The sequence below is a fragment of the Rhinopithecus roxellana genome, chromosome 10 (assembly GCF_007565055.1).
Source record: "Rhinopithecus roxellana isolate Shanxi Qingling chromosome 10, ASM756505v1, whole genome shotgun sequence".
NCBI classification, from domain to species: Eukaryota; Metazoa; Chordata; class Mammalia; order Primates; family Cercopithecidae; genus Rhinopithecus; species Rhinopithecus roxellana.
Window position 1 is genome coordinate 135,030,333 of NC_044558.1, and position 12,205 is coordinate 135,042,537.

The following is a 12,205-nucleotide window of genomic DNA, read 5'->3' on the forward strand; positions in this document are numbered from 1 at the left end:
CTCTAATATTGGATGTTCAGATATTTCCAATTACTCATTGTTATTTAGAGTTCTGTAATGAACACCTTTGTGTATATAATTTTTTCCTGCTTTTTGCAGATTATGTCCTTAAGACAAATCCATTTGGATGTAATTAGTGACTCTTACTACATATCATGCATTAATGCTTTCCTAAAGGTTTTGTATTAAATACAGTGCCACTAACAATGAATGATCAGCAATTTTTCTACAACATCGCCACCAGTGAGTGTTAGGATTTTGTGTGTGTTTTGGTATATGTAAAATGGTAACTCATGGCTGTTTAATATGCATTTTTGGTTACCATTGCAGATGAAATTTTCCCCATATACTTATTTTTTTTTTCTAATAAGACTAGGATTTCAATTTTTTTCTTAAATTATATACACTTAAATGAAGTTGTATTTTACATACTATATAGTAATTATTCCTTTATCAAATATGCAGTTCTGTTAGCTTCTCTAATAATAAAATAGCTGCATACTATTCTGCCTATTTGTTGGATGAGAAAACTTGAGGCTTAGATAGGCTAAGTAACTTGACAAATCATATAGCTAAAAGTTGTGGCCGTGGGGTATTAAAAGTCAGGCTGATTTATTTCAAATTCTACCCTCTAAGTCATCTTGCTTGCTTCCTTTGACAAAAACAATACCTATTGTTTATAATAAAATTATGAAATACAGATAAGCAAAATGAAAAATTAAATCACATTAATCTGAAATCCTGCCACACAGTAACAACCACTGTCAACATGGTGTCATATGATAGCATACCTCCGAGGTAGACACAAGACCCACTGACTAGGGGTGGGAGAGGTTTTGAAAAAATGTGCGTGTACCTCTCCTTTCATCTCCCCTCCCACATCTCTCTCTAATTAAAGATGTTACTGGTAGTAGACTGCTCTGGGATCCGTGACGAAGGGGAAGAAGAAAGTGTTGAAAGCCATAGATAGTTATCTTTCCTGACTTTTATGTGTGTGTATATTTATGAAAAAGCAGATCCTTTAGTATATCATGAGTGTCCTTCTATGTCATGAATTACTGGTAACCACTCCTGTAACTGGTTCTGCTTAGTATTCTGATGGATGTACCACAGTATACAGACATTTAGACTGTTTCCATTTTTTTAATTGTAAATATTGTAACATTCTTGTGAAAAGAGTATATATTTATCTTTGCTCATTTTTCCATGTTTTTCTTGTAAGTCTAATAAATGTAGAATGATAGGCCAAAGGCCATTATATTTTTAGGGCTTTTGATGAGCATTGTCAATTGCCAGTTTACCAACCAAAAAAGCAGCTATCAATCTGGTCTGTGGTAAAATGAGAAGGAAAATGGGGGAGGAGATGAAACCACCAATCCATTTTTTTTTTTTCCTTAAACACACATGATGCAGAGATCATGGTTGTAATCTGACAATGAAAATGTGCCTATTCCATGTGGGACATTTTATGGGAAAGAGTCTCTGCTGTTCTTGTGGGGTCAGTAATGATAGAGTTCCCAATGGGCCAACCCACTTTTCAGACCTATGATGACCTCACTGGGGTATGTTAGTTCCTGCAGTTCTACTGACATGATAAAGTGTTATATTCCAGTGGGCTGAAGTCATTGCTTTTATTCAATCACTATACAAATTTCACATTAGTTCAGAATGGCCTTTCACAATGCTTGTGGGATCTCAGTGGTTTGACTTCATATTTTTTGAGTGATATTTGCAGTAACATATTTGTTAGTGATTGAGTGGCAGTACTTGATTTTACAGAATTTCTTGGATATGGATGCCTGAATTTTGAGAGTGGTGCAGTCATTTCTTGCACATTTTCAAAAAGGATAGAACATATTTCAGGACATTTATAGAATGCTTTTTTTCTCTGAGGACATGATGACTGACTATAATCTGCAATCTCTGATTTCTACCCTGATGCTTCAAGAAGTGTACAAATAATGGGAACATCTACTCTAAAGTTCTTGGCCCCAACTGAATTGAAATCCACTGTTTAAATATATTGTTATGTAATTTTACACTATAATTCATATTTTTATATAGTTCTAATATATTGTTATGTAAATTTTGCACTTCAGTCCATATTATTCTCATATAAAGTAAAGTTTTAAAATATTTGCGGCAAAGAAAAATTGGTATATAGTTGATATACCAGGAAGCTGACCCATGTTCTTTGCTTCACTAGGCTGCCAGTACAGTCTCATATAGCATGTTACTGTACATATGTTTACTTTTATATAAAACTTTATGGCAGACTTTAATCATTTCAGTCAATTCAGTCAAAATTTTCAAAGAATGACAACTTTTGAATTCTACAACTGCTCAGAATCTTTGAATTATGATCTTACTGTGGAAAATAAAAATAATTTGGCAGTATTGGCAAAGAAAGCAAGCCATTACTAAACACTTCAAATATGATTGCAAAGCAACATGTTAATTTAAAAACATGTGGGCCTTGTTTGATGTAATATGTCAGTAGATATTACAAATACTAAAATTTTGGAACCTCGAGGGAAATTGACTACACTGACTTTTGTTTTGGCATGGAAAATGGGTTCACTGAGGACTTTGGGACATGGGATTATCAGATTATTCATTGAGCTAATATTTACAGCACAGTGCTTAGTACTGTGGGAACACAGAAAAAACTGCACACTGAACCTTTTAAAGCATGAGGGATGAATCCCAAGCCCTCATCCATCCTCAGATTTGCAGATATACCATAACATGTAATTTCTTCATCTCTTTAATGTCTATTTATTTTATTGGCTAAAGGCTATCACTTCCTTGTACCACTTGATCTTCACTTTGATTGCTAGGACTGACTGCTGGCTTTTTTCTAACAATCCCACAAAGAAATAAGTTTGAAGTTTGCTCATGAGAGTTACTAGATAGTAAGAAAACAAAGCTTTCTTGGAATGCAGATGTTTATTGGTTGGCTGGGCTCCATGTAACTAACACAGCCCAAGCTTGTGATTGGAATTTGCTTCTCGGCTAAGTTAGCTCTACTTCATCTACAATTTGAAAATGCCAAGCTCTATTTGAAAGAATCGGTTATTTGAGGAACAATGTCTTATTGAGAAAGCAAAACAGACTTTTGGAATATTTAAACAGTGAACATTAATATGTGATTAAATACCCGAATGAATGGGTGGTGGAAATAGTACCGGGTGTTGGCAGTGAGAGGAAAGGAAGACTACTTAGGGACGTAATATGTATTGAGCCACAAATATGGTTTGGAGCGTGTTGCTAGTAGAGGTTTTCATGTTGGTAGTAGAGGAGAAAATAGGGTCTTTAACAAAGGGTACAGAATGAGTATGGCCTCAGAAACAGGAGTAGATACGATATACTGAAGAAAAAGCCAGCCATCCTGGAGGCGTGAAGACCAAAAATAGAAGGAGATGAGGTTGGAAAAGTCGGAAAGGCAAGATGTGGAAGGTATTTAATGTCAAACTCAAGGATCTAGACTTTACTCTGCAGACATTGAAAACCAACTGGAGACTAGTGTAATTAAAAAGAAAGTTAAAGGCTGGGTGCAGTGGCCCATGCCTGTAATCCCAGCATTTTGGGAGGCTGAGGTGGAAGGACTACTTGAAACCAGGAGTTAGAAACCAGCCTGGGTTACAAAGTGAGACCTCATCAGTACAAAAAAATAAAATAATAAACTAGTCAAACTGGCACACCTATATTCCTAGCTACTCAGGAGACTGAAGCAAGAGGATTGCTGGAGCCCAGACTTTCGAGGCTGTAGTGAGTTGTGATTGTACCACTGCACTCCAACCTGGACGACAAGGGGAGACCCTGTCTCCTAAAAAACAAAAACAAAAACAAAAAACCCAAAACAACAGTGAAATGGTTAAGACCGTCTGTGCACATGAATTGGTGATGAGTAATTTAGTGCTATATTTTCTCTCTATTTATTTGGAATCTTATAAACCTGTATTTCAGTACAGAAGGGCACTGAGTCACACTTAGGTGACATATTTCCTCCCAAAATCCCAGCGAACTTCAGGAAGTGGTGGGGGTGATTCAGCAAGGGGATATCTTCCTGACCATGTGATAGTTGTGACTGCATAGAGCTCTTTTTGCCAGGCTATGAGAACAATCTTTCCGTAATTTCTGTTGACGCTTACTCAACGTTTTCTCAGATGGAAACTTGGGGGTCAGACTAGATGGGAGCAAACTTGGAAGATTTAGAGTCTCTCTGCTAAGTCTTCCTCCTGAAGCTTTTCTGAAGGGCCTGAACCTCCTGGAGAGGCCTTACTTACCAAAGAAAAGATAGATATTGGTCAGTTAGCTTGATTCTTTGATTACTTATGATAAAAAAAAAATATGATAGGCTTTTATATTCCCAGTACCCCAAGATTGGCTCTAATCTTAGTTGGGTCTTAAAAGTCCATGGAAGTCCATGTATAGTCTTATTTGAGGTATCTTAACCTAAATTGTGCAGAGGTATGTTTTACTGGATTGACCTAACCTAACTAACAGATCTTTTGAGATTTTATTTTGTATAATTTATAAAATGGAAAGTATTATCAATGTAGCATAAAGATTAAGAAATGAGCTCTGGAGCTGGTCTGCCTGGGTTCTGGTCCTGATTTCTCCACTACTTAACCTTGGGCAAGTTATTTAACTCCTCTGCCTCGATTATCTCATTTAGAAGATGGAAATAATTTACTTCTTTCCTAGGATTTTTGTCAGAATGAAACAAACAAATTTGTTGTTTATTTACTAAGAGTAAAGCTCTTAAAATATTGCCTGGTATATACGTTCCCAATAAATATTGCAATTAGTGTATCATAAATGAAAAAAATTAAAGCAGGTAAAGGTTAAGTGATTAAGTGACTTAGGTAGTTATCTGGCAACATGACTACACCAGGATTAGCATTTCTTATTTTAAGACAGTCTACTGAAGTAGCTGGTTTTTTTAGACCAGAGGTCAGCAAATCTTTTCTTAAAAGGGAAGATATAAACATTTTATACTTGTGGATCTTACGGTCTCTGTTGCTACTGCTCAACTCTGTCATTGTGTCTTGGAAAAATCAACCACAGGCAAAATGTAAATGTATGGGTGTGGCTGTGTTCCAATAAAATTTCATTTACAAAAACAGGTGGCAGACCCACATTTGGCCTTCTTACAGACCCTTGCTTTATTCACTTAAGTCATATCTGAAAGGAGACTACAGATTCCATTTCATTTTGAAGGCTGAAATATGGCATTATGTATTATAATAAACAAACTTTGCTTTTTAATGATTGTTTAACATATTAGTCTCATGATAGTCATACTTTAGGATAGCAAAGGGATTTAGAAAATAAACAATAGTAACAAATGTGTTTTTTATCTCAAAGAGATCCATAGAAATCACTTATTTAATGGTTGGAGAATTATCTTAGAATTTGAGACCTGTGGTTGTGGGCAGGATGTTAAGAGTTTGTTTGATTAAATGGACCCAAATATGGACTGGTTTCTTTTTTTTCTTCTCTATGTATGGGATAGGTTTGTGAGTCAAATAAAAAGCTATTTGTAAGTATGCTTGTTGTTTCACTAAGGGTTTTTCTTCTAGGAATGTTGTTTGCATGGGTTTGGATTTTTTTATGCCTTACTTTTCAGTTTGATAATGTGTTCTTGTTTTCAAATTAAACTTGTCATTGAGCCTTTTTGCAAGTGGCTATGTTGGTTAGTTAGTATTTATAGCTTAAGTCTGTTTCTGAGGAAATGACTAAAGTCTCTTTGCATTCAATCAAAACTGTAGAACAAAGAACATCTTTGACTTACTTAAACCAGTCCTATGATGAAAACTCGAAAAATATAAAGGTTCATGTTTATAAATGTTTTTGTGTATTCAGTCCTGGTTAGGCCAAATAATCAGAGCTCTATGCTGAGGAAGGGATTGAATATATTCAATGCCTGTTAGTTAATGTGAATTTCTCTGGAGCACATTCAGGCAATGCTTATTTTCTCATAATCCTCCCATCTTCGCCTGCCCCCCTCCCCACACCGCCACCACCGCTTTTTTCATTTTACATATTGTTTTGAATTGGATTTTATAGAACATAGGGTTTTTTTTCTTCTTCTTCTTCTTCTTCTTTTTAAACTCTTCTACTAATTTTCTCCTTTCTCATTCCTAGCCAAGAGCCCTAATCCAGGTGAAGCATGTAAACCTTCCACATGGAATTCCCAGCAAAGAGGCTGGTGTGGATCAGGGCAGGGCCTGGGAAGTGACTAACTTGCAGAAACCCGCTGTGTCTTGTTCTCTTCTGGAGACCCCTGCTTCACCATGTTGTGAACATCTGCAGCCCCCCACTGCACCCTAATCTTGCCGTCTTACTGTTGATCAGTCCTCATGGAAGTGTAGGTGCCCTTGCTTCTGCTCATGATGTTCCAGGGCAGGAGATGAGGGGGCTGAGTAGGAAAGAAGAGAAGGCCCAGGTCCTGTCTGCTCAGACCCGAGCTGACCTCTGCCCTGGGACTCAGGCTGGGACTTGCATTTTACCATAAAGGCCCTATGACAGGTGGTGGTTGGATTTTGGTGTTAGATCAACTGTGTTGTGGACTGACTGGGATTTTCTGCACTAGCTTTTAATCTAATTGTTACTTGGTTCCATTGATTGTTTCAGCTCTTTCATAAGCAGCTGGAGGAACCACTTCCCCAACTAAATCTTGGGTCTAAGTATGAAACATGAAAGTGAAATCGCACCGCACAAGGCTGCACATCCACTCACTTCTGCCTGTGCTCTCAGAAGCACCTGAGGGTGGGATTCCTAGGAGCTCACTTTGAAAACTGCTCATTAACATGACTGTTTACTTTCAGAGCACAGCCTAGTCTTAAACTTGAGCTTGCCTATGTATAGATCATAAATTACTTAAAATTTGCTGGGATTAGTGTGTATATATGGGCCATATATGAAGCCAGCTGTAGGAGAAAGCAGAACGTCAGATACTTACCTGATGTGATTTGATGGGTTGTTGAGAAATTCCACGATGAAAATCCACACCCCCCATTCATTCCTGAAATTCCGTAGTCAGTAATGCATTTTATTTCACTGTTAAGCACCTGCCTTTTGTGAAGCTTTTTTTCCTTTTTTAATAAAAATGTCCTCATGAAAGATATCCATTAAGTTGTTGCAACCTTGGAGCTGATCCTTTTGCTTCCCTGCTTGATTAAACATCTGGGGTTAATGAATCCTCAAAAGGACAGATAGAAGGAAGGAAACAGCCACATCCGTACGTCATAATTTTGTCTAGGACTGGCCCTGACTCTGTATGCATTTGTAAAACACGTGTGGCAATATCTCTTGTATTTAACTGGGAGACATTTTGCTTTCTCCTTTGGATGCAGATAGTTCTGAGGTATTTGAAGAGATGGCATCTCAAAAGGAACTTCCACTGTTCTTAAATATTCTTTTCGTACCAAAATATATTTTATTACTGTATCATGGTGAGGATATATGTGCCCATATATACTAATGGGAATTTTCCCCTAAGTATGAGTTATTCAAGAGATAAGAGAATCAGAAACGCAAGTCTGAAAAATAATGTATGTATTTCTACATATTTTATACAACTTGTTCCTGTTGGACAACAAAATAATAAATTGTGGGCATTTCCTATTTTTTTACCTTAACGACAAAATATTGCAAAACCATGGTTCATTCATTTACTCAACAAACATTCATAGAGTACCTACCATGTGCTACTACTACTTTGTGCTATAAAAATTAATGATGGTGGCTTCAGCGGAAAAATTAGTCATCAGGGAATATTTGAGGTTGTCCAGTAACTGAGGAAGGCAGGGAGAGAAGGGTGGAGTGCTGGACGGGGACGAAGGAAGAAGGAGGATAGGAGAGAAAGGATGGATGGAAGGAAGTCCTTAACACATGTATTGTTGTTTTTAATTTTACTCATGTTATCTAGTTTAATGTTCTTTATATAATCAGCCATTTGTCACTTTTTTTTTTCTGATGTGCTATAATTTTCACTTGTCGTTTTTGTATTTGTTTCTTTTCAGTATAAAAGAACGTGTGGATCAGTTTGCTAAGTACATCCAAGATTTGAGGAACTGAAATAAATCAGCATTAAACCTGCTTTTTAAAAACGTAAGTGAACTCACTTCTGGCCTTGGTTCATTTCAGACCTCTCTAAAGCCTGCAATTACCTCTCAGTGTGTGTGAATTTTTTTCCAGGAGTAAAGTTACTTGACTCTAGTGAGTCTACTAATTAAGTCTAGGAGTGTTTGTATCCACTCCCCCTTTTAAAACCTGTAATTTCTAAGAGTAGCACGAATAACATAGGTGGCTGTAGGATTTAGACGTGGTGTGGCAGGCAATGAGCAAATCTTCATTTGGCACTGAGAAGGAAAACAGACCTGGTAGCACATAAAATAAAAAGCACAGCCCTCTTCTCGAGTCCTTCATCACTCTCCACCTCACAGACCATTTCACTACCTTATCTACACCGGTGAGAATTGCTAGTTGACACATTAATGACCCAGTAGGCATAGAATATGAGGTGTTGGTTTCTCACAAACGTATTTACCCACTTCCTCCCTATTTCTCTTGCTCATTAATAATAACTACTATTTATTGAGCTTCTACCAAGTGACAAGCATTTGATTAATTTGATTCCATATTCATTCCACAAATAGTGTTTCTGAATGCTTGCCATGTGCCAGGCATGGCCCTGACACTACTTATTACTTTATCCTCATGGCACCCTTGCAGGGTAGGAGTTAACACTTCAGTAATCTGGATGAGGATATGAGAGAGGTAAGGAGCGTGCTGACAGTCACCTAGCCAGTGAATGTGAACTGTCTGACTTTCTCTGATTTGCCATATCCTAAAGCATGTTTAGATGGTTTTCCTGGCATGGATGTCAGTAAGAGATTGGAACCTCCTGGATTGTATTCATAATAGGAATGTGATTCTCTTCCTTTTAAACCTTGGCTGCAGTCACAGAAAGGAAGGAAGTTAGAGAAACATCCTGTCACACAGCTTTGGTACCTGTGTGGGGAGCTAAGAGATCTGATGTCCAGTTCCAGTCCTTTCATGAATTTCCTCTGTGTCCATGAGCTATCTAATGTCCATGGGAAACCGTTGATCTTATGCCATCCAAAGGGCACGGACCAGATGCGCTCAAGGGTCTGTCTCAGTCAGCTCTTTGCTGAAGGACCTTATGCATGAAGGAAAGTGCACACGTCGCTAAGTGGATAGCTTGAGGGAATAAATGTCACAAAGTGGACACACTTCTTCAGTCAGCACCTTGATTAGTAGAAAATTACCAGCACCCCAGAGCCCTCCCCACCTCATGCTCCAGGAGCAACCAATATCCTGCCTTGTGATGCCTTTGTTTAGTCTGTCTTTATGAATATAATCATATAGTGAATAACCTTTTGTTTTGCTACCTTGTTTTGAATCTACCTTGTTTTGCTTATTATGTTTGTGAAATCTACAATATTATACACAATATTTTTTGCATTCTCTTTGCTCTAATGCTATTCAATTGTATATCTATTTTACGGTTGCTGGACATTTAGATAGTCTCTTGTTTGGGCGTATTACTAATAGTGCTCCTATGAATGTGTTGTGCATATCTTTTGGTGATGATTCTATTTTGTTTGTTCAGGGACTAAAGTAATTTTAACTCGTGGCACTTCAGAATGATGTTGAACTTTAGGTAGCCAAGTGATTTGTCTGCTTCAATGTGATGTTCCAAACTGCTTACTCAACAGGAAGATGTTTTTGTAGATTACTCTTGTGGGGTGTGGGCAGATGGAAGTCCTCTCTGATATGTGAATGGTGTGGTAGGGCTTATTGCCCTGGCAGAGAAGGGTTTCGATTGCATAGCACAGAATGGGACTATGTAGGGGAAGAAGAAATAGATCCAGAAGAGAGACGTGTCTGGATTCCCATAGAAACTGTCAGGATATCTTACCAATCAGATCAAGAACCTGGAAAAGTAAGAGCCCCAGGGAAGACTCAGCTTATGAGACCCGATGTGTCTAGGGAGACAAATAGAGAAAGAAAAATGGAGGCAGGCCTGAGCTCAGAAGGAGCTCTCAAAGAATTTTCTGAACAAATTCATTAAGCCTAACTTGTTTTAAGGAAGTTTTGAAAAACCAGTCCCTAAAAGTATGAATCTTGAGTCAAGAATGAGCTTAAAAGTATAGAACTAGGAAAAAATGTACTTTCCCAAGCAAATACGGGATGTGAGCATGTGGTGAGCAGATCACAATTCCACCACTTTCTTGTCTCATGACCTTTCTGGGTCAGCGTCCACATCTGTAAAATGGGGATGGTAAAATGTCCACTCCTAAGATGCCCCCAAATTTTGCTGTAACAATTGACTACAATAGTGTTAGTAGTATGCTTCAGGGCCCATAGACCTAGCACTAAAAATGATAGTCATCATATTTCTCATTTTTGTTACTAAGATTACCCATTTGTATCTGATACTTTATGAGAGTTTTCAGATCACTTTTTAAAAATATGAGACTTCAGTTTTTAATTTCAGTGTAGTGAATACTAACAAAAAAGATTTTTCTACTTGCCTCACCTTAGACTGAAACTCAGAGGAAGGATGAAAGGAAATATTTGTCTGTGTGTCCTTGGCACGTCCCTCCCCAGGGTGAGTCGGTGAAGACACTCTTGGTTTTCGGAACTGGTTTACTTGTTCAAAAAGAGACCAGTGGAGCTGAGATTTATAGGAAAGTAGGGTCATTTTGCACAAAGGAAATTTGTAATTGTATATACTTTTTTTTTTTTTTTTTAAAGAGACAGGGTCTCAGTTTATCGTCCAGGCTGGAGTGCAGTGGTGCGATCCTTGCTCACTGCAGCCTTGAGCTCCTGGGCTCAAGTGATCCTCCCACCTCAGTCTCCGGAGTAGCTGGGACTACAGGCATGTGCCACCATGCCCGGCTAGTTTTTAAATTTTTTGTGGAGACAGAGTCTTGTTTTATTGCCAAGGCTGGTCTTGAACTCCTGTCTCCAAGTGATCTTCCCACCTTGGTGTCCCACAGTGCTGAGATTACAAATGTGAGCCACTGCGCCTGGCTGTACTTTCAGTCTTAGGTGTTCTGGGAACTGGCAAATATATGAAATTTCATTTGCCTAAGAGTGCAAGCAACACCCTAGTCTCTCCTCTGTGCCAGTGGTCCTTGAGTTCATGCATGATAGTGGTGAATGCTGTCTTGTTATACCATTTTTGAGGCTGAATGGACCCAGGTACAAGAATGAGGTGGGAGCCCCTTGTCCAGCTTCATCTCTGTCTTCTCTGCATTAGGCCAAGGAAGGTTGTGGGGCAGTAGGGTTAGCTGTTCACTCATGCCTGCCTGTATCATCACTCCACCCTGTAGTGCAGTGGTTTGTAAGTAGACAATTTGTAGCCACTGAGATAATGTCATCCCCAAAGAAAAGCACCTACTATGGATTTATCCTTTGCACCATTTTCTCTGTACCCTTTTTGCAGTCTTTATCACTTTCATTGTTATGTGGGGAGTGGGGTTTTCTATCTCCTGACTGTCTTTTGTGAACTAAATCTTATTTTATGCAATTTGTACTAAAAATTATAAAAATGCTGTTTGGGGATGGCAGTCTTATTTGGAATTGTGTCACATTGTTTGTTTTGTGCTTAATTGGTTCATGATAACTTGGACAATATGTAAATGATCTTGTTTTCATCATGGAACTCACAAAATGTTTTCCTTTCCATTTTTTTTCTTTAGTGCTCTCTCCTTTTCCTACCAAAAATCTAGGCTCACTTTTACCATCAGATGGAGATTTAGTTGGGCTTTTAGAACTCTCCCTTCAAGCAGATGCTTTGTGTGTGTGTGTGTGTGTGTGTGTGTGTCTGTAGTTTGTGGGCTGTTAGAAGCTATTTGCTCATCTTGTCAAAGCCATAACAGTCTTTTCATTCTCAGTTGCTTTGCTTTCTCCTCACCTCTTAGGAAATTGGCAGCCAATGACTTTGATTTTTTTTTCCTCTATGAGACAGATATGCTAGCATGTAACTGTAGACAGAGGAAGAGTTTGCACATTTAGCAAACGATCAAATAAGTGGCGTGTGGATGTGTGTGTACATACATGCTGGCTCTGTAACTGAACAAGTGGTGTTTTTTCTCTCAAGTCTCCATGCATTTATACATTTAATTAGGAGGCTCAAGTATCTGTGATGCCTTTTAGATAT

The 12,205-nt window shown here is 38.2% G+C and overlaps 1 protein-coding gene across 15 annotated transcripts in view; it reads left to right on the forward strand.

The window, feature by feature from the left end:
* The window catches only part of PPFIBP1 (PPFIA binding protein 1), a 181,314-nt gene that overhangs the window by 50,674 nt on the left and 118,435 nt on the right, over positions 1 to 12,205 (forward strand). For all 15 annotated transcript variants that reach the window (XM_030939444.1, XM_010379868.2, XM_010379874.2 and 12 more), the window contains exon 2: positions 8,034 to 8,121. The gene's annotated coding sequence lies outside the window, so the exon portion shown is untranslated. The remainder of the gene's footprint in view (positions 1 to 8,033; positions 8,122 to 12,205) is intronic.